At 41.0% G+C, this 22,840-nt stretch overlaps 1 protein-coding gene across 3 annotated transcripts in view; it reads left to right on the top strand.

The window, feature by feature from the left end:
- The first annotated feature begins 10,612 nt into the window (after positions 1–10,612).
- HYCC1 (hyccin PI4KA lipid kinase complex subunit 1) overlaps positions 10,613–22,840 on the top strand; it is a 76,057-nt gene continuing 63,829 nt past the window's right edge. For all 3 annotated transcript variants that reach the window (XM_049893657.1, XM_049893656.1, XM_049893658.1), the window contains exon 1: positions 10,613–10,812. The gene's annotated coding sequence lies outside the window, so the exon portion shown is untranslated. The remainder of the gene's footprint in view (positions 10,813–22,840) is intronic.

Raw genomic sequence — 22,840 nt, 5'->3', positions numbered from 1 at the left:
ACAATCGAGGTGTTTGGGTATGTCTAAGAAGTATCTGTATTTTTGTCCCCTATGTGGCTTATTATATATATGGATGCACATGCACACACACACACACACCTGTATGAGTATATACATATGTATATATGCCTCTAGATACATCTATCTGTGTACATGTAATGTACCCACATATTCATATCATACACATTTATGCTTATATACATACTTCTGGAACCACAAACATATTTTTGGTGGTTGTTGGTGTTGTTGCATCACCCATGATTTCTTAATGCTTACATGTTCTGATATATCTTCCTGAAACAAACATTTGCAAAATTGTGGTCATGTTGTATACACGGCTTTGTATCCAGCGTTTTCATCTAACATGATAGAAGAACTGTCTTTTTCCATATTATAAAATATTTTTCAAAAATATGATTTATAAAAGCTGTATAATAAGACTTTCCTAGCAGTAATTCGTCTAGAACACATTGGCTAATAAAATGCCTTGGAAGATACATGTGGATATTTTTCATTTCCAATCACTTGAGGATAGCAGTTAGTCACTGGGTTTTCCACTCCTATCTATATAGCTTTCTCATAAATATGAGCAGCACTGGCTCAACTATTAAAAGATAAAAGAAGCTGGCAAAATGGACACGAAAAGAGAGAGTGGTGGGAGAGAGTGGGCTGTCTCATTAGGGGGAGAGTAATTGGGAGTGTGTAGCAAGGCGTATATGGGTTTTTGTGTGAGAGTCTGACTTGATTTGTAAACTTTCACTTAAAGCACAATAAAAATTATTAAAAAAAAAGATAAGAGGCCTTTTCTCCCACTGAAATATCTGTTATAACATTTTAATTTATTTTAGGATATGAAGAAATCTACTTTGCTGCATTTTTATATTTTCTTCTTTCTAGGGATCTTATTCTTTTTTGTTGCTTTGTTTTTTCGTGGTGGCACAACAATTAGGTGCTTGGCTGCTAACCAAAGTTTTGGAGGTTTGAACTCACCCAACAGCACTGTGGGAGAAACATCTGGTGATCTGTTCCTGTAAAGATTACAGCCTAGAAAACCCTGTGGGGCAGTTCTACTCTGTCACATGGGGTTGCTAAGAGTTAGAATTGACTTGGTGGCATCTAACCTAACCTGACCTAAACTGTATGTGTAACAAAATACATGCCATTTCAACATTCTTCACATAAGCAATTCAGTAACAATTATGTTTATCCTGTTGTTCAATCAACACCATTATTTGTTGCCAAATTTTTCCCTCCCCCTTGACAGACGCTCGGTGTTGGGGATGTTATTCTTAAAAAATGCCGTAACCTAGCTTGAAGGATAACCAGGGGTGTAGGGAGGCAGAGGAGGGCACTGGCCCCTGTGTGCAAGTCCAAGGGAACGCCAGATGAGGGACGAATGGCATTCTGAGGTGCCACAAATGTGAAAAGTGCCTGACTGTGACAGCTGGACTAGAGTGTTAAGACATTTCTGGTGATGGGTCGCAGCTATCCACATCTATTCATTTTGAAATTGGGGGGGAGGAGGAGCAACTTAGAGATTGTTCTGAGCACTCAAATGGGTGGGGGATAAAATTTAGAGATTGCCCCGGTACCCTCCCTATGCACCTGAGGATAATGTTCTCTTCACAAAATGCAACTTGTCCAGTTTCTTTCAGTTGGTCTTCTAACTACATGAATCTGGAAGTCTACTTATAGGCTGATACACGGTGCAAGGTACAAAAATTTACTTAAAATACCTTAGGGTATATGGGATGGCTCAACTTCCCATTATAGGTAAAATGGGTATCTTATGGGACTTGGGGGAACAGCTGCAATTGGGCTTACAGATGTTGGATGCAAACAGTGGGAACTAGAGTGATTTGGTGCAACTATAGGAAATGGGTTGAGGCGGGGCCAAGATGGCGGACTAGGTGGATGCTACCGCGGATCCCTCTTGCAACAAAGACTTGGAAAAACAAGTGAATCGATCACATACATAACAATCTACGAACTCAGGAAATCATGGAAATCAATAGATAAACGATCACAATAATCAAAAAGAGGGACTAAATATAGGAGGCATTGAACTGCCAGATGGAGAGTGATACAAGGCGATACAGAAGGATATAAGTTAGGTTTTTACTTAGAAAAATAGGGGTAAATAATAAGGTAACCACAAAAAGGAATATCAATTCCATAACTCAAGAAAAAAGCCAAGAAAAACGTAACGACTCAACAAACACAAAGTTAAACATTATGAAAATGAGGATCTCACAAGCTACTAAGAAAAACATCTCAGCACAAAAAAGCATGTGGAAAAATGAAATGGCCAACAACACACATGAAAAGGCATCAAAATGACAGCACTAAAAACTTATTTATCTATAATTACGCTGAATGTAAATGGACTAAATGCACCAATAAAGAGACAGAGAGTCACGGACTGGATAAAGAAACACGATCCATCTATATGCTGCCTACAAGAGACACACCTTAGACTTAGAGACACAAACAAACTAAAACTCAAAGGATGGAAAAAAATATATCAAGCAAACAATAAGCAAAAAAGAAGAGGAGTACCAATATTAATTTCTGACAAAATAGACTTTAGACTTAAATCTGCCACAAAGGACAAAGAAGGACACTATATAATGATAAAAGGGACAATTGATCAGGAAGACATAACCATATTAAATATTTACACACCCAATGACAGGGCTGCAAGATACATAAATCAAATTGTAACAGAATTGAAAAGTGAGATAGACACCTCCACATTTATAGTAGGAGACTTCAACATACCACTTTCGGAGAAGGACAGGACATCCAGTAAGAAGCTCAATAGAGACAAGGAAATGGGTTATCTCATTGTCCCCTCAGAATATGACTTCATTAATCCTGATCTTTATTACAGTGACTTATTCTACTCTGTCTTTACTTCTACTGTTTCTTTGTTATTCATTACTTCTCCCTCCACTATGTGTCTTCTCTACCTAATGGCTTCAGTTGACTCATAACTTGCCTCTTACGGTGTCTCAGGGCTCCTTTCTATTTCCTGACTTCATTTCTGCTCCTACCACCCAGTGATTGATTTTTCTATTTCTAGTTCACATTTCTGAAGGAGAATGGGTATATAGGTAGTCACCGTCATCTTTGGGTAGAGTGCTCATATCAGGTCACCTTTCAGACTTGGCTGCCCTTGGGTTATATCACTCTTTGGAGGAGGCCATGTCACAGATCATGGTTCTGGCTGCTGTCACAACTAGGGGTGCTGGCTGGTGTGCTCTCCATAGAAGGGGACTCTGTGCAAGGCGGGTATGGCACAATTAATTACTTTATGTGTGGCCTTTCTAGCTGTGGTCTTGTAACTGCCACCCAGGTGATTGTGTGACAAGGTAATTGTGGCCTACCAAGGGGATTGGTCAGTTTCGCCTTAAAAGAGAACCAATTCCAGAGCAGAGAAGAGGAGTCCACCACCACAAAGGAAGAAGAGGCCCAGAAGCAGGAGACGGTGTGGTGCCCCGGCCCATGGAGAGAGAAAGCTGAGTGCCTTTGGGCAGAGACCTAGGGCCAGGAAGGGGCATGCCTGCGAGTACAGCTAGGAAGAAGCTATTCTGATGGAAAAACTGTATCTGGAGTGTTTCTGAGCCTGAATTGTAACTGTTACTTCCCTAATAAACCCCATAATTGTGAGTATGGTCTGTGAGTTCTGTGTGGCCATTGCAGCGAATTATCAAACCCAGCAGAGAGTGCTTCGGGAGGGAATGTTGGTGTCGGAAATGGTAGAGATGGCAGAGGAAGGAGGTGTTTCTGACCTCCACCTCATAGGAATCAGCTTTGGGCTGTTGCTCTTGGTTCTCCTTCGCCCTTGTAGGATTGGATGAGGTCAGACACTGCCCCCAAGCTGTTTTTACAGCAGGCTCCTTGAATGACCCCTCAGGCATATTCTTTGTTTTTTGTTTTTTTTTTCTTTTAATACTTTTAAACGTATTTACCTCTAGATATTTTTCATATCTTGTTCAGGACAAAATTCTCCTGACTTCTTCATTTAAAATACTCATGTTACCTAGCTGGTTTCAGCTGCCTTTGAGAGAAGTATGTATAAGCTGAATTTTTTTTTTTTAATAATTTTTATTGAGCTTTAAGTGAACGTTTACAAATCAAGTCAGTCTGTCACATATAAGCTTATATACACCTTACTACATACTCCCACTTACTCTCCCCCTAATGAGTCAGCCCACTCCCTCCTTCCAGTCTCTCCTTTTGTGACGATTTTGCCAGTTTCTAACCCTCTCTACCCTCCTATCTCCCCTCCACACAGGAGATGCCAACACAGTCTCAAGTGTCCACCTGATACAAGTAGCTCAGTCTTCATCACCATCTCTCTCCAACACATTGTCCAGTCCCTTCCATATCTGATGAGTTGTCTTCGGGAATGGTTCCTGTCCTGGGCCAACACAAGGTTTGGGGACCATGACCGCTGGGATTCCTCTAGTCTCAGTCAGACCATTAAGTCTGGTCTTTCTATGAGAATTTGGGGTCTGCATCCCACTGATCTCCTGCTCCCTCAGGAGTTCTCTGTTGTGCTCCCTGTGGGGGCAGTCATTGGTTGTGGCTGGGCATCATCTAGTTCTTCTGGTCTCAGGATGATGTAAGTCTCTGGTTCATGTGGCTCTTTCTGTCTCTTGGGCTCATAGTTGTCGTGTGACCTTGGTGTTCTTCATTCTCCTTTGCTCCAGGTGGGTTGAGACCAATTGATGCATCTTAGATGGCCGCTTGTTAGCATTTAAGACCCCATATGCCACATTTCAAAGTGCGATGTAGAATGTTTTCATAATAGTATTATTTTGCCAATTGACTTAGATGTCCCCTTAAGCCATAGTCCCCAAACCCTTGCCCTTGTTCTGCTGACCTTCGAAGCATTCAGTTTATCCCGGAAACTTCTTTGCTTTTGGTCCAGTCCAGTTGAGCTGACCTTCCGTGTATTGAGTATTGTCCTTCCCTTCACCTAAAGTAGTTCTTATCTACTAACTAATCAGTAAATAACCCTCTCCCACCCTCCCTCCCTCCCCCCTCGTAACCACAAAAGTATGTGTTCTTCTCAGTTTATACTATTTCTCAAGGTCTTATAATAGTGGTCTTATACAATATTTGTCCTTTTGCCTCTGACTAATTTTGCTCAGCATAATGCCTTCCAGGTTCCTCCATGTTATGAAATGTTTCACAGATTCGTCACTGTTCTTTATCGATGCGTAGTATTCCATTGTGTGAATATACCACAATTTATTTAACCATTCATCCGTTGATGGACCCCTTGGTTGCTTCCAGCTTTTTGCTATTGTAAACAGAGCTGCAATAAACATGGGTGTGCATATATCTGTTCGTGTAAAGGCTCCTATTTCTCTAGGGTATATTCCGAGGAGTGGGATTTCTGGGTTGTATGGTAGTTCTATTACTAACTTTTTAAGATAACGCCAGAAAGATTTACAAAGTGGTTGTACCATTTTACATTCCCACCAGCAGTGTATGAATTCCAATCTCTCTGCAGCCTCTCCAACATTTATTATTTTTTGTTTTTTGGATTAATGCCAGCCTTGTTGGAGTGAGATGGAATCTCATCATAGTTTTAATTTGCATTTCTCTAATGGCTAATGATCGAGAGCATTTTCTCATGTATCTGTTAGCTGCCTGAATATCTTCTTTAGTGACGTGCGTGTTCATATCCTTTGCCCACTTCTTGATTGGGTTGTTTGCTAAATTTTTTTTTAAGTTCCTGAAATTTAGTATCAAAGGGAAAATACTCATGTTTCATAATATTCAGTTAGCCTCTTTATAAACTTATTTACAAGAAGATTAATGAATTTCAATGGTTAATATAGAATTGTGCCTATCGGCGATCAGAGACTAGCAAAAATGAGTAGAAAGTTCTAAAATATGCTGACTTTAATAAAGTAGGTTAAAAGCATCTCCCTTTTGGACCAGAATGTTCTCTTAGACATTTTCCTGATGATTTGCTACTAAAATATAAATGGTTGTGCATAATAGTTAACTTCAGACTGTTACTGTTGGAAATTATTTATATATGCACAAAATGTGATGGAAAGGAAAGTGGATTGCAAACATGAATTTGTGCTTTGGTTTTACTCTTAAAGACTCAAGGAAGACTTAACTCAAATTGACTCTATATCATCTTACACTGTAAAACAGGAAGTGAAGTCAGGTGGTAAGCTACTTCCTGTGTTCTTCTAAGAAGAAAACAAATTATGTATAAATATACACAGGTGGCTTTTAGTTTCTCTCCACTCAATCCATCCTATGCATGGTCCTGATTTAGCATTAGTAAAATGTTATAATATCACTCCCCTGTTTTCAACCCTGGGTGCACATTAGCATCACTTAAGGAGCTTTAAAATAAATCCTGTGTCCAGGCTCCATCCAAGTTTTCTGATTTATTTGGTGTGGATTGTGGTTCAGGCACTGCTATCTTTGAAAGGTATCCTACTGAGCCCACAGGGCTGAGAGCCTCCAGGCAAAAGGAGATAACATGAACATTTGAGCCCTCTGTAATTTATCACCTATCTAGCTTGCCAGGCTCATCTTCTCATTTCCGCCTTGCCCAAATGGTCTCCCATGCCCTCTGAACATTGCTATGCTTCTGCTCTTCTGTTCTTTTTCCAGGCATTGCAGGAGTTTCCTTCTCACAAATTTTCTCTGATTCAAATTCCTTCCCATTTCTCAAGACGCAGCTCAGTTTTTACCTCCTTCATGAAGTCTTCCTTGACCACCCCGGACTGGAGGGCTTGCTCCCTCCTCTGAACTCACACAGCAGCTAAAAAAAAAACACAGCAGCTAGTGCCTAGAAAATAATTTGGATGATGAATCCATTATACACTGCCTGGTGTCATTTCTTCTGTCGTTGCACTAAACGATTCCTTTCATCTTTGCTTAACCTTTCACCTGTTTGTTATCCAGCTGTAAGCTTGTAGCGTTTATTTGTTCTTTACAATCTGAGTGTCTTGCACAGTGTAGGGAGTCTATAAGTATTTGCCCCTCCCTTCCATAGGTGCGGTTCAGGCCTTCAGCTCTCCTGAAACCTTGCCCTGGTCCTTATAGGCCTTCATGCCACAGATTCCCTGCCCCTTTAAATCAGGCTAACACATTGGTAACCCATAGGGCCAATGACCAGTAAAACTGAGTGTGTATTTATTACCAGTAAAACTTGCTCATTCTTGCTTCTTTTTTCAATTGATGATCTAGCTGACCCCTTGGCTTTCTAGCCCTCTCTGGCCCCACTGTCCTCCCCCCCAGGACTTGATGGCAGAATTTAGCTTCTTGGGTTTTGAATGGTTGTGTTGTCTAAGATGTCCTGTCCCTATTCCTTTGAGTAAACATTCCTCTTGGCCAGGCTCTAAATTACCCTGCCAGTCCCTCACCCGTGTCCTGGTTTGATCTGTCAAGATTCCCTTGAAAGAGAACTGATACCTTCTGCAAAGCTTTTAGAATTCTCACCCTTTAAAAGAAACCTCATCACGTTGTCCGCATGATTAGGAGCTTCTGTTGATCCCTTATTGCCTATGTCGTCGTTGTTGTTAGGTACTGTCAAGTCAGCTCTGACTTTGGGCCCCATGCACAACAGAAGGAAACACTGCCCCGTCCTGTGCCATTTTCACAATCATTGTTATGCTTGAGCCCATTGTTGCAGCCACTGTGTTAATCCATCTCATTGAGGGTCTTCCTCTCTTTTGCTGACCCTCTGCTTTACCATACATGATGTCCCTCTCCAGGGACTGGTCCCTCTTGATAACATGTTCAAAGTAAATGAGAGGATGTCTCACTATTCTCGATTCTAAGGAGTATTCTGGTTGTACTTCTTCCAAGACAGATTTCTTCATTTTTCTAACAGTCCACGGTATACTCAGTATTCTTTGCCAACACTATAATTCAAATGCATCACATCATCTTCAGTCTTCCTTAGTCATTGTCCAGCTTTTGCATGCATATGAAGCAACTGAAAACGCCATGGCTTGGGTCAGGTGAACCTTAGTCCTCAAGGTGACATCTTTGCTTTTTAACACGTTAAAGAGGTCTCTTGCCGCAGATTTGCCCAGTTCAATACGTCGCTTAATTTCTTGACTGCTGCATCCATGGGTGTTGATTGTGGATTCAAGTAATATGAAATCCTTGACAACTTCAATCTTTCCTCCAAATATCATGATGTTGCTTATTGGTCCAGTTGTGAGGAACTTTTGTTTTCTTTATGTTAAGGTGTAATCCATACTGAAGGCTGTAGTCTTCGATCTTGATCAGTAAGTGCTTCAAGTCCTCTTCACTTTCAGCAAGCAATGTTGTGTCAATTGCATACCGCAGGTTGTTAATGAGTCTTCCTCCGATCCTGATGCCATGTTCATTTTCATATAGTCAAGCTTCTCAGATTATTTGCTCAACATACGGATTGAATAAGTATGGTGAAAGGATACAACCCTGACTGATGTGCACCTTTCCTGATTTTAACCACGCAGTATCCCTTTCTTCTGTTCGAACAACTGCCTCTTCGTCTATGTGTAGGTTCCTCATGAGCACAACTAAGTGTTCTGGAATCCCCATTCTTTGCAATGTTATCTATAATTTGTTATGATCCACACAGTCAAATGCCTTTGCATAGTCAATAAAACACAGGTAAACATCTTTGTGGTATTCTCTGTTCTCAGCCAAGATCCATCTGACATCAGCAATGATATCCTTGGTTCCATATCCTCTCCTGAATCTGGCTTGGATTTCCCGCAGTTCTCTGTTGATATATTGCTGCAACTGTTTTTGAATTATCTTCAGCATAATTTTACTTGCATGTGGTATTAATAATATTGTTTGATAATTTCTGCCTTCTGTTAGATCACCTTTCTTTGGAATGGGCATGAATATGAATCTATTTCTGTTGGTTGGTGGGGTAGATATCTTCTAAACTTGTTTTCATAGACAAGAGAGCGCTTCCAGTGTTGTAACATTTCAGTTGGTATTCTGTCAATTCCTGGAGCCTTGTTTTTTGCCAATGTCTTCAGTGCAGCTTGGACTTCTTCCGTCAGTACCATCAGTTCTTGATTACGAGCTATCTCCTGAAATGGTTGCTGAAAAAAGGTATTTGCAATGAAGAAGTTGTTGGTCTTGCAAAATTCTATCATGCGATCTCCGACATTGCTTCTATCACCAGGGCTAAATTTTCCAACTACTGATCCTTTTTTGTTTCCAACTTTCACGTTCCAATCACCAGTAATTATCAATGCATCTTGATTGCATGCTTGATCAATTTCAGACTACAGAAACTGGTAAAGATCTTCAATTTCTTCATCTTTGGCCTTAGTGGTTGGCAGGTAAATTTGAATAATAGTCACATTAACTGGTTTTCCTTGTAGGCATATGGATATTATCCTATCACTGACTGAGTTGTACTTCAGGATAGATCTTGAAATGTTCTTTCTGATGATGACTATGACACCATTCCTCTCCAATTTGTCATTCCCAACATAGAAGACCATATGATTATGTGATTACATATGGCCAATACCAGTCCATTTCAGCTCACTAATGCCTAGGATGTCAATGTTTATGCATTCCATTTCATTTAAGATGATTTCCAATTTTCCTAGATTCATACTTCATACATTTCACATTCCGATTATTGATGGATGTTTGCAGCTGTGTCTTCTCATTTTCAGTAGTGCTACATCAGCAAATAGAGGTCCTGAAAGCTTGACTCTATCCATACTATTAAGGTCAGCTCTTCTTTGAGGAGGCAGCTGTTCCCCAGTCCTACTTTGAATGCCTTCCAACCTGAGGGGACATTATATCCGACAATGTTCCACTGCTACCCACAATCACTGGCTAATTTTTTTTTCAGAAGTAAACAGCCAGGTACTTCTTCCTAGTGTGTCTTAGTATGGAAGCTCAGCTGAAATATGTCCACCATGGGTGACCTTGCTGGTATTTGAAAACCAGTGACATAGCTTCCAGCACCACAGCAAGCCCCTACAGTATGACACGCTGACAGACATGTGGGGCGAATGGAATTAGTGGGGAATAAATCTTCCTGTCTAAGAAATTGGAGCCCTGGTGGCTTAGTGGTTAAGTTCTAAGGCTGCAGGTCGGCAGTTTGAATCAACCAACGGCTCTTCGGAAACTCTATGGAGCAGTTCTACTCTGTTCTACAGGGTCGCTGTGAGTCGGAATCAACCCGATGGCAACGGGTTTGGAGTTTTTTTTTGGTCTAAAAAATTAAAACATTTGTTTCTCTTTTGTGATTATAGTTTACATCACTGCGTAAGGTTGTTAACTTCTGAGACAGCCACAAACCCTAACAGCTCAGACTAAAAGACCTTCACTGACCCCTGTCGCCAAGCGGCCACCACAACCCAACAATCAATCATCTCCCCATCGGCGCCCCGACAATACCCACTGCTAAGACCACGCCCCAATCGACCCCCTACTACTCATGGCTCCGCCCCGGCTCTGGCAGCTGAAGATTCTCATTGGTGGAGAAGTTGCTCTGGTCCCACCCTAGCGGGCTGCGATAGGCCGAACTGTCGTGGGGCGGTGGTGGTTGGCTGCCTGGGGATGGGTCCCTGCTAGTGCCTGTCAGAGTGGCTGGCGGCAGTGGCGGCGCTCGGGGCTGGGCTGTCAGTCAGTGAGCGGAGGGGGAAGATGGCTCGCCCGGACCCGTTCTGCTAGAAGGAAGGGGGGCAGGTGGTGCTGCTGCTCGGGAGAAAGCAGAGCAGCAGCGTCGCCGTTGCTGCGAGCCGGACAAGTCGAGGTTCTGTAGGTGGAAGTTGGGGAGCCGCTCTGGTGAGTCCAGCTGAGCAACCCACGCCGGGCAGCCCGGGCGGGGCGACCGATAACTTTTTTGTCAGGGAGGAGCTGGGGCGAGGCGGCGGCGGCGGCGGGGAGGGGACTGGGACTTTGTCCCCGGGGCGAAGGCTTCGTTGGGGGTAACGGCTCCGGCGCGAGGCGCCGCGAGGCGGCGCTGGGGCGGCCGGGCTGGGTGGGCGGGTGGGCTGCGGCCGGCGCTCCTCGGCCCGAAGTTGGGCGCCGCCGGCCCGCCGCCTGGGCGGAGGCAGCTTTGTCACCCGGGTGCGCGGACTTGGGTCTTTCTCCTTCCCAGCGAGGAGCGGTCCAGCCTCCGGGCGTGACCCGGGAGCCGCTGCCTTGGCCCCTCTGTGGCCGCCCCTCTGCGGGTTGGGTGTAGGTGTGGGAGCCCCCCACCCCGCCGCTGCCGATGCTCCGCCTCCTCCCAGCTAGGCTACCGCTATCCGTCCAATCTGGTGGCCAAAGTGGTCCCTGCCGACCCCCCTCCTTTTTGGAAGCAGCGTTCGCCTCTGTCGTTGGTCCCGTGCAGGGCAGAGAGATTCAGAAAGCAGCCACAGTTCCTTCCTAGGTTATTATACTGGAGATCTCCCTTGCACCCGTTGCCACCTTCTTTTCCTGAGTTATTCCTCTCCCGGGGCTGATTCTAGCATCCTCGCGAATCGTCGGGGTTTTATCGGAAAAGGGTTGCATTAAAAGACCTCAAGTTGAGAGTTTAAAGCACGCTTCAGCCAAACTGGATATCAGTCCTTGAGCGTGCACATGTCCGCTTCGTACCCTAAGAGTTGACACATTCCTGAATGATTTTTAATTTTGCCCTAGCGGATTCATACTGCACGGAATCTGTTCTCTGATAAATAGACTATCACACGCCTGGCAGCAGCTCCGCTCTTCAGGTAGGGGGAGTTTGTTCCGGTGCCAGCCACTACTTATCTCAGAGACTACACAGGCAGTAGGGCCAAGCTGCCCTTCTGCAAATTATTTGTCCTTTGGGTCTTTTTTTTGGGGGGTCGCACAGTGGCTTTTGGAGCAGGTATGCCGCCTCTTTGATTCGTGTAACATTTTAGAATTTAAAGTTTTCAGCTTTTAAATTCTTATCTGAATAAAGTCATAAGGATTGGTGGTAACCTTGAGTCAATGTGATAGTCCTGCGAGGCTTATTTTCCATAAGAACATTCTACCGTTAACATCCAAGTACCCTTACTCCATTTCTAAGCATTTTTTTTTCCCTTTAACGTAACACATTTTAAGGTATTCACATCAGTCCAAAGCACCATGTTTTTGAAGTGTAGGGAAAGGCAAGAAAGAAAGAAAACAAAAACAAAAACCTCTTTTAAGATCTGCTTGGAACCCCGGTGGCTCAGTGGGTAAGAGCTTGGCTGCTAACCAAAAGTCAGCAGCTCAAATCCACCAGCTGCTCCTTGGAAACCCGGTGAGGGAAATTCTACTCTGTCCTTTAGGGTCACTATGAGTTGAAATCGACTCAACCGCAATGGGTGTGGTTTTTGGTTTTTTGACCTATAATAGCTCCAAAAGTCGATTATTCAAGTATTCCTTTAAATAGAGTGGCAAGGGAGAAAACCATCACAAAAACAAATCCTGATTTTGGCTCATTTTATCCTTATTTGATTTACTAAAAATACTAGCATAGCTGGATTATGAACATTCTTGGTTATTAGCATTAACAGCACCTAGCTATAGACACATAGACACGGGATGAGGCATTGGTTAGGTCCATGTGTTATCCCTGCTGTGCTTCCTTTCTTTGTTGTATTTCTGTTTTCCTGAGATCTGCTTTTGGTTGCATTTTTTACAGTAGTATAGTTTTGACAAGTAGAGTTTAAATGTATCTTATAGCCTACTGTTTCACGCAGGATCATGTTACCTATTAATTATTTCATAATGAATCTTAAGAAATCTTTAAAAATCTTTATATTCAAGACCTGCAAGTAAAGTAACAATTACAGTACAGTGTGATAAGTGTGAATAGGGAGATAAACATTGTGTAGTAAGGGAGTGCAGATTAAGAGATGTCTAGGAACCCTGGTGGTGCAGTGGTTAAGAGCTCAGGGTGCTAATCAAAAGGTCAGCAGTTCAAATCCACCAGCTGTTCCTTAGAAACCTTATGGGGTAGTTCTACCCTGTTCTGTAGGGTCAGTATGAGTCAAAATTGACTCAACAGCAATGGATAAACCAGCTTAGAAGTGGGTGGAGTCAGGAGTACACAGCAGAATTTTGAAGGATGATACAGTTTTGCGGCAGGAGGATATAATAGGTGAGAAGGCAAGGAAGCATGGGAAACCAGGGAAGTTTAGAGAGCTACTGGCATTGACTATGAGTTGAATGCAGGTTTTAGATAGGCAAATAGTAGGAAATAAGGATGGAGGAGAGTGAGGGTGGTAGAGGGCCAGGGATTGAAATTGAAGGCGATGCGTGAGGAGCCATTTACTGGATTTATATTTTGTATCCTCACTCTGGCAGAATGAGGTAGAATTCAGTAGGTCCTGGTTATTTACGGAAAGAAAGGAGGAATCAGGACTCTGAGGATTCGACTTGGTTCCATTGATTGGAAATGAGGAAAATATAAATAAAGGAAAGATGACAAGTTCTATTTTGGATTTTTTGCATTTAAGAAATCTGTAGAACATTCAGGTGAAGCTGTAGACAAGTGTTTGAATCTATGGATGTGGAATTTATAAAGGAAACCAGGATTAGGGAGAAGACTGGTGGTCGAACTGCAGCTGTGTTGGTTTGGTTATTGCTGAAACGACTCAGGAAAACCCTTTAGAGTGATAAAAGCAACAGCCAGAGAATTGAGTCTGAGAAATAACAGAAATAGGTAGAATAGTCTGAAAGAGATAGAAGAGTAGTAGTTGGAAAGGTAGGAGGAACGTCAGGAGAGGTGCCAAGGGTGGAGAGACTTTGAAGATGGAGGGGAAGTGTTAACAGTTTTGATTGCTGAACATAGGTGTCAAGTAAGGGGAGGGCTTCAGTGACCAATAGATTTGTCAGGAGTCTATAGGTGAGTTTAACAAGTACAGTGTTACTGAGTAGTGGTTCAGAAACCAGGTTTAAGAAGATTGGAAAAAAACACTGGTAGTGATTAAGTAGAGATGTTTGAGTGAGGCTTTTCAAGAAAACTGAAGTGAAGAAGAAGGGAGAGAACGATAGCTGTAGAGCAGTGGTTCTCAGCCTTGACTGCGCGTTTACAATCATCTGGAGAGCTTTTAAGAATCCTGAATCCCAGGAGCAACCAGTCTGGGAAGTGGGTTCCAGTCATCAGTATTTATTTCAACAGCTTTATTGAAGAATAATTGGCAGGTAACAAGGTATACATATTTAAAGTGTACAATTTAGTATGCTTTGACATGTGTTTACATTTATAAAGCTATCACCACTATAAAGATGATGAACATATCCATCACTCCAAAAGTTTCCTTGTGCCCCTTGGTAATTCCTCTCTTCCATCCCCAGGCAACCACTGGTATACTTTCTGTAACTACAGGTTAATTACATCAGTATTTTTAAAAATTCCCTAGGTAATTCCAATGTGCAGGCATGATTAAAAACAACTACAGAGGAATATAGGTTTGAGGAATGTTATGTTTGTTTGTTTACATGCCTAAGGAAAGTAAGGGGGTAAGAGATTCAGGAAAGATAGGATAATTATTGGAACTGAATCCCTGAGGAGATATAAAGGGATGGAATTCAGAGCTTTAGACCAGTAAGGAAGGAAGACAATTTCGTAAACAACATCTCTAACAGAAAATTCTTGTTGGTTCCTATCAAGTTGTCCCTGACTCAAGGCGACCCCATGCATAACAGGACCAGACCACTGTGATCTATAGGTTTTCATTGGCGATTTTTCCAAAGTAGTTTGCCAAGCCTTTCTTCCTGGTCTACTTTAGTCTGCCAGCTCCACTGAAACCTGTTCAGTATCGTAGTAACATGAAAGCCTCCACTGACAAATGGATGGTGCCTGTGCTTGAGGTGCATTGCCTTGGAACCAAGCCCGGGTCTCCCACATGGAAGGTGAGAATTCTACCACTGAAATATCACTGCCCCTCTGTGACGAAAATGGATGCCCCTCAGTTGGAAATGGGAAACCCCATAAAAGGAGCCTGAGACTCTTGTACCACCTTGGAATGCTTTGTATTTTTGGAGCGGAGCAGATGGAATCAACAGTTTGACTATTTGCTTATTGTTGAAAGCAAAGTATTGCCAGAGTCTTCTTGGCCCTCTCAGAGTTAGGCTGCATATCTACACTGATGAAGAGCACAGTTGAAAAATCTCCTGTTTAGACCATCTTTGCGCACAAGAAATCCTGCTTGCTTGCCCTTTGGATATATGCCTTATAAATAAAGTGGAGCAGAAAATCATTCCTCCGGCTCCCAAATAAGGCAGGGAAGAGCTGTGATTAGAAGTTGTCTAAGGCTCACGTTTTTTATCCCGAGAAGGGTAATGACTCTGCTCTCCCCACCCCTCTTTTTTTTTAAGTTTCTGCCTCAGGGTTCGAATATAGGTAAAACCTGGGCCATATTGGTTCTAAGGTCTAGTACTTGTTCCTCACCCTTGACTCTCACCTGGCAGGGGACTGAAAGCAGAATGGCTAGTATCTGAATATTATTTTGCATTTTACTGGATCATAAAGCAAGGTAGAGTGAAAGTTTAGTTTGACTGTCTCCTAGAGTTCTGAAAATGTTTTTCATTGTAACTGCAGAATTAAAGTATGATTTGACCCAGAGAAGGAAGCCATCTCTAATTTTGGTACAACCTAAAAGAGTGGAGGAATATCAATGTAGAATGATTTTGGATATTATTGTTAACATTCTGTATTTTCTTAATTACTAATGTAATATATAATCATTCGAGGAAATTTGGAAAATTCAGGAAAACGAAAACAAATAACATTTATGATGACTCCACTAAGAGACAATCAGTATTCACACTTAGTTACGTATCATCAAGTCGATTCTGGCTCATAGTAACCCTATAGCACCCCATAGAATTTCCAAGGAGTGGCTGGTAGATTTGAACTGCTAACCTTTTGGTTAGCAGCTGAGCTTTTAACCACTGTGCCACCAGGGCTCCAAGATATCCTTATAAAAAAAATCATTATAGGTCCTTTTTAATGAGTATTTATGTCCTTTTTTTAAAAAAACAAAAACAAAAGAAAACCATATTGTATTCACTGTTTTGTCACTAGCTTTTTTTCTCTAAATTTTATTTATTTTTGTTGTTGCTGAGAATATACATAGCAAAACATATACCAATTCAACAGTTTCTACATGTACCATTTAGTGACACTGAGTACATTCTTCAAGTTGTGTAACATTTCTTACTCTCCTTTTCTAAGTTGTTCTTCACTGATTAACATAAACTCATTGTCTCTTAAGGTTCCTATCTAATCTTTCAAGTTGCTGTTGTCACTTTGATCCCATATAGATAGTTCTTAAGAGAGCATAATGCTCAAGGCAGACCTTTTTTACTAGTTAAACTATTGTTTGGTTTTAAGATGACTTCAGGGGATATTTTTGTTTAAGGTTTAAAGATTATCTCAGGGTAATAGCTTCAGGGGTTCACCTACCCTCCATGGCTCTACCAAGTCTGGAGTCCTTGAGAATTTGAAATTCTCTTCTGCATTTTTCCGCTTTTGATCAGGATTCTTCTATGGAATCTATGATAAAAATGTCCAGTAATGGTGCCCAGACACCATCCAGTTCTTCTGGTCTTGCGGAAAAGGAAGCAGTTGTTCGTGGAGGCAATTAGCCACACATTCTATATTCTCCTCCTAATCCTAACTCTCCTTATTCTTCTGTTGCCCCCGGTGAAAAGAGATCAATTGTTGTGCCTTGGATGGCCACTTGCAAGCTTTTAAGACCGCAGGCACTACGCAAAGGAACTAGGAGATAGAACAGGAGCACTAAACATGTTATTAGGCTAGTTAACTGAGGTGTTCCATGAAACCATGACCCTAAACCTCCAAACCAAGGAATCAAATCCTATGAGGTATTTGGTTATACATCAGCAGCCTCAGCAGCTACTCTTTGTGTGTGTGTGTGTGTGTGTGTGTGTGTGATTGTTGTAAATATCACACTTTTGCCAATTCAACTTTTTACAGGGGTACAACTTATTGACAACAATTACAATAATAGGCTGTGCAGCCCTACCCTTAATCAATTCTATTTTTCTATCATCATTAACACCCCTTTTCTCCTTTCCTCCTGCCCCTGGTAACCACTAATAAATTTTCGTCTCTATACTTTTACCTTTCTTGTCTTTTTATATAAGTGAGGTCATACAATATTTGTCCTTTTTTGATTGGCTTATTTCACTCAGCATAATGTCTTCAAGCTCCATCCATGCTGTAGCATATATCAAGATTCTTCATTTCTCCTACTGGCTAAGTATGTAGGTACCATGTTTTGTTTACCCATTCATCTGTTGATGGGCGTTTAGGTTGTTTCTACCTTTTGGCTATTGTGAATAGTACTGCAACGAACACTGGTGTACAAATCTCTTTTTGAGTCTCTGCTTTTAAGTTTTTTGGGTATATACCTAGGAATGGAATTGCTGAGTCATATGGTAGTTCTATTTTTTGAGTAAGTCACTAGCTTTTTTTCATTTAATATGTTATGAATGCTTTCCTGAGTCAATAAAGTATTACTCACAACATAGCTTGCCATTTTAAATGCCTGCCTCATATTCCGGCATATAGATTTACCATAGTTTACCTATCCAGTACTTCAATTGTTGAAAATTTAGGCCTTTACAATAATTTTTAATGGATTCTATAGCAATGAGCTTTTTGATAGATGTGGGTTCTGTATATTTTAAAAGTTAATCTTTTTTTTTTAATTGTACTTTAGATGAAGGTTTACAGAGCAGACTAGTTTCTCATTAAACAGTTAATATGCATATTGTTTTGTGACATTGATTGCCAACCCCACGATGTGTCAGTGCTCTCCCCTGCTCGACCTTGAGTTCCCCATTGTTAGCTTTCCTGTCCCCTCCTGCCTTCTCGTTCTTACCCCTGGGTTGGTGTGCCCATTTAGTCTCCTTTTGTTTCATGGGCCTGCCTAATCTTTGGCTGAAGGGTGAACCTCAGGTGTGACTTCAGTACTGAGTTAAAAGCATGTCGGGGGGCCATTCTCTTGAGGTTTCTCCAGTCTCTGTCAGACCAGCAAGTCTGGTCTTGTTTTGTGAGTTAGTATTTTGTTTTACGTTTATCTCCAGTTCTGTCTGGGACCCTCTATTGTGATCCCTGTCAGAACAATCGGTGATCGTAGCCAGGTGGCATCTAGTTGTGCTGGACTCATTCTGGTAGAGGGTATGGTAGTCGTGGTCCATTAGTCCTTTGGACTAACCTTTCCCTTGTGTCTTTGGTTTTCTTCATTTTTCCTTGCTTCAGATAGGGTGAGACCAGTGGAGTGTCTTAGATGGCTGCTCACAAGCTTTTAAGATCCCACATGCTACTCACCAAGTTAGAATGTAGAACATTTTCTTTATAAACTGTGTTATGCCAGTTGAGCTAGATGTTCCCCGAGACCATGGTCCCCAGCCCTCAGCCCAGTAATTTTGTCTCTCAGGTAGCTCGGATGTGTCTGTGAAGCTTCCGGAAACCCTGGTGGCTTAGTGGTTAAGAGTTTGGCTGTTAACCAAAAGGTTGGCAGTTCAGATCTACCAGGCGCTCCTTTGAAACACTATGGGGCAGTTCTACTCTGTCCTATGGGGTCACTATGCGTCGGAATTGACTCGACGGCAACGGGTTTGATTTGTTTTTTGGTGAAGCTTCCATGACCTTGCCTTGGTCAAGTTGTGCTGGCTTCCTCAGCATTGTGTACTGTCTCACCCTTCAGCAAAGTTACCACTTGTCTATTGTATATTTTGTGTTTTTCCCTACCCCCGTAACCATAAAAGATTGTTTCTTTTTGTGTGTAAACCTTTTCATGAGTTTTTATAACAGTGGCAGTCTCATATGGTATTTTTCCTTTCGTGATTGACTTATTTTACTCACGATAATGCCCTCCAGATTCATCCATGTTGTGAGATGTTTTGCAGAGTCATCATTGTTCTTTATTGTTGCATAGTATTCCATTGTGTATGTACCATAGTTTGTTTATCCACTCATCTGTTGATGGGCACTTTGGTCGTTTCCATCTTTTTGCTATTGTGAATAATGTTGCAGTAAGCATGGGTGTGCATATGTCTACTTGTGTGACAGCTCTTATTTCTCTAGGATATATTCCTAGGAGTGGGATTACTAAATCATATGGTATTTCAATTTCTAGCCTATTAAGGAAGCGCTGCATCATTTTTGAAAATGGCGGTACTATTTTGCATTCCCACTAGCAGTGAGTGCATAAGAGTTCCAGTCTCACTGAAGCCTCTCCAACATTTGTTTTCTGTTTTTTTGATTTGTGCCAGTAATATTGGGATAAGATGATATGTCATTATAGTTTTGATTTGCATTTCTCTAATGGCTAGTGATCGTGAGCGTTTCCTCACATGTCTGTTAGCTGCCTGAATGTCTTCTTTGGTGCAGTGTCTGTTCATATCCTTTGTCCATTTTTTAATTGAATTATTTGTCTTTTTGTTGTAAAGGTGTTGGATTTTCCTATAGATTTTAGAGATTAGACTTTTGTTGGATTTGTCATAGCCAATTTTTTTTTCCCAGTCTGTAGGTTCTCTTTTTACTCTTTTGGAGAAGTTTTTTTGATGAGCATAAATGTTTAATTTTTAGAAGATCCCAGTTATCCAGCTTATCTTCTGGTGTTTGTGTGTTGTTTGTTATGGTTTGTTTCCTGTTCATGGTATTAGGGCCTCTAGTGTTGACCCTGTTTTTTCTTCTATGATCTTTACAGTATTTGGTTTTATGTTTAGGTCTTTGATCCATTTTGAACTGGTTTTTGTATATGGTGTGAGCAATGGGTCATGTTTCAATTTCTTACAGAGGGACATCAGTTTTGCCAGCATCATTTTTTAAAAAGACTGTCTTTTCCCCATTTAATGGAGTTTGGGCCTTTGTGAAAGATCAGGTGACCATAGGTGGTTGGATTTACATCTGGGTTCTCAATTCTGTTTCATCGGTCAATGTGCCTGTTGTTATACCATTACCAGGCTGTTTTCACTACTGTAGCTGAGTAGTAGGTACTGAGGTCAGATAGTGCAAGTCCTCCTATTTTATTCTTTTTCTTCAGTAGCGCTTTACTTATCTGGGGCCTCTTCTCTTTCCATATAAAGTTAATGATTAATTTTTCCATCCTGTTAAAGAATGCTGTTGGTATTTGGATTGGGATTGTGTTGTATTCGTAGAGTGCTTTGGGTAGAATTGACATTTTCACAGTGTTGAGTCTACCTATCCATGAGCATGGTATGTTTTCCCATTATGTAGGTCTCTTTTGGCTTCTTGCAGTAGTATTTTGTAGTTTTCTTTGTATAGGTCTTTTACATACCTGGTTAGATTTATTCCTAGGTATTTTATTTCTTTTAGGGGCTTAAAAGTTAATCTTTAGCACGCCATCTCCTCACTCTCGGCATGGTTAGGTTCCAAAAGCCAGATTGTTATGCAGAATTGGTGTTATGTGAAATGGAGTATGATCATACAGATCACAAAATGAAGGATGAGTATATAATTACATAACTGTCAAATTACATCATGACGTAACTGCCAAACCACTGAGAATCATGGCCAAGCCTAGTTGTCACATAACCTTAACCATCACGGCCAGTGTTACTCTCACTTTGCAGCTCAGCGTTTGTTACTGCCAGATGTATATCACTAATATGCAGAATAGTTGAATAGCAGATTCTTTACTAATGTTGTAAATGCAAAAAGTCAGATAATGAGACAGTCGATAAGTGAGGAGAAGGCGTATTTAAAAATTTCTTTTGTTATTGTGAATAAATTCTTTTTTATAATATTTTAAAGAGGTTTGTATCTTCCTGCTGGAATGGAAAAGTTGGTGATTTTTGTGTGCTTGTTTTCTAACAAATCTGTTCCATTGCCTTCAAGTCGATTCCGACTCATAGTGACTGTGTAGGACAGAGTGGAACTGCCCCATAGGGTTTCCAAGGAGTGGCTGGTGGGTTCGAACTGCAGACCTTTTAGTTAGCAGACAAATGCTTAACCACCGTGCCACCAGGGCTCCAAGGCAGGTATAGCATTTGTAAATAGTGATAATTTTGTCTTCTCGTGAACATTTTTTTTTTTTTCTTGTTACAATGACCATCGCTTCTAGAATAATGATAGTGTGACTAATGAGCATCCTTGGCTCATTTCTCATTTTAGTAAGAATGACTTTAGAGTCTTACAGTTGTGTACTTTTTTTTTTCCTTCATGTTAAGGAAATAATTTTTTTTTTTTAACTGAGATTAAATCAGAAATAGATAATAAATTTAAATTTGATCATATGTCCTCTTGTGTACATTGAGGTGATCATATATTTTTTCTTCTTTTACATATTGGTTTGCAAATTATATTAGACTTTCTAGTAGATTTCCTAAATCAATTGCTCTCTTAGGTATAAAGGCAACTTGATAATATCATATCTCTTTAAAATAGTGCTGGATTTGATTTACTCTGTGAGATTGATGTCTAATGTTCCTTTTGCATTAACTTTTTCAGACTTTGGTTTCTGAATATGCTAGCTTTGTAAATATAACAAGAGAGAACTTTTACATCTTTTTCTGTGTTCTGGCAATCTGCTCCTTGAAGGTTTGAAATAGTTGAGCTGTAAAAATGTCTAACCCTTTTTGGATTGGATATAATGTATTGAAATCTTAATATGTGCTACTTTCTAAGTATTGTGCATAATTAATTTTATTTTAATCCCTACACAACTTTATGAGATAAGTAATGCTATCCCTGTTATACAGATAAAGAAACTGAAACGTAAAGAGTTTTAAGATACTTTTTCAAGGTCAATAGCTAATTAGTGGTAGAGAGAGTTTACATTCAATTCCTATCTGATGCCATAGCCCATGGTTTTTTTTTTTAATGTGCTTTAAGTGAAGGTTTACAAATCAAGTTGGTCTCACACAAAAACTTACACTCATCTTGCTATGTACTCCTAGCTGCTGTCCCCCTAATGAGACAACACCCTCCTCCTCACCACCCTGTATTCCCCTTGTCCATTCAACCAGCTCTGGTCCCCCTCTGCCTTCTCATCTCGCCTCCAGACAGGAGCTGCCCACATAGTCTCACATGTCTGCTTGAGCCAAGAGCTCACTGTTCACCAGTATCATTTTCTGACTTATAGTCCAGTCCAATCCCTGTCTGAAGAGTTGGCTTTGGGAATGGTTCCAGTCTTGGGCTAACAGAGGATCTGGGTCCATGACCTCCGGGGTCCCTCTAGTCTCAGTCAGACCATCAAATCTGGTCTTTTTATGAGAATTTGAGACCTGCATCCCACTATTCTCCTGCTCCATCAGGGAATCTCTGTTGTGTTCCCCTATCAGGGCAATCATCTGTGGTAGCTGGGCACCATCTAACCATTTAGTTCTTCCAGTCTTAGGCTGATGTAGTCTCTGGTATGTGGCCCTTTCTGTCTTTTGGGCTCATCTTTACCTTGTGTCTTTGATGATCTTTATTTTCCTTTGCTTCAGTTGGCCTGAGACCAATCGATGCATCTTAGATGGCCACTTGCTAGTGCTGAAGACCCCAGATGCCACTCACCAAAGTGATAGCCCATGTTTTTTAATCAGTACCCTAAATTTTTCTAAATCAGAATTCTTCCCTCATTCCCCATTATTGAGAAGACTTATGGACTGCCTTATAAAAAAAAAAAAAAATGCCTTATAGGCTTGGAAATTTAAGAAACTAATGTAAGGCTTAAAAAAAAAAAATTTTTTTTTAAGCCTTAAAAAAAGAAGCACTTAAATTGAAGAATTATGAGTTTCTATTTTTATCTTTTTGAGGTCTTCCCCCCCCTTTAAAGATAAATGAACATTTTATTAATTCTGCTAGGATATTGGTCATTTTGAGTGTCTTATTTAGTGTTTTCCATCT

Source organism: Elephas maximus, chromosome 8 (assembly GCF_024166365.1).
Source record: "Elephas maximus indicus isolate mEleMax1 chromosome 8, mEleMax1 primary haplotype, whole genome shotgun sequence".
Classification (NCBI taxonomy): Eukaryota; Metazoa; Chordata; class Mammalia; order Proboscidea; family Elephantidae; genus Elephas; species Elephas maximus.
This window is presented reverse-complemented; position numbering and strand designations above follow the sequence as displayed.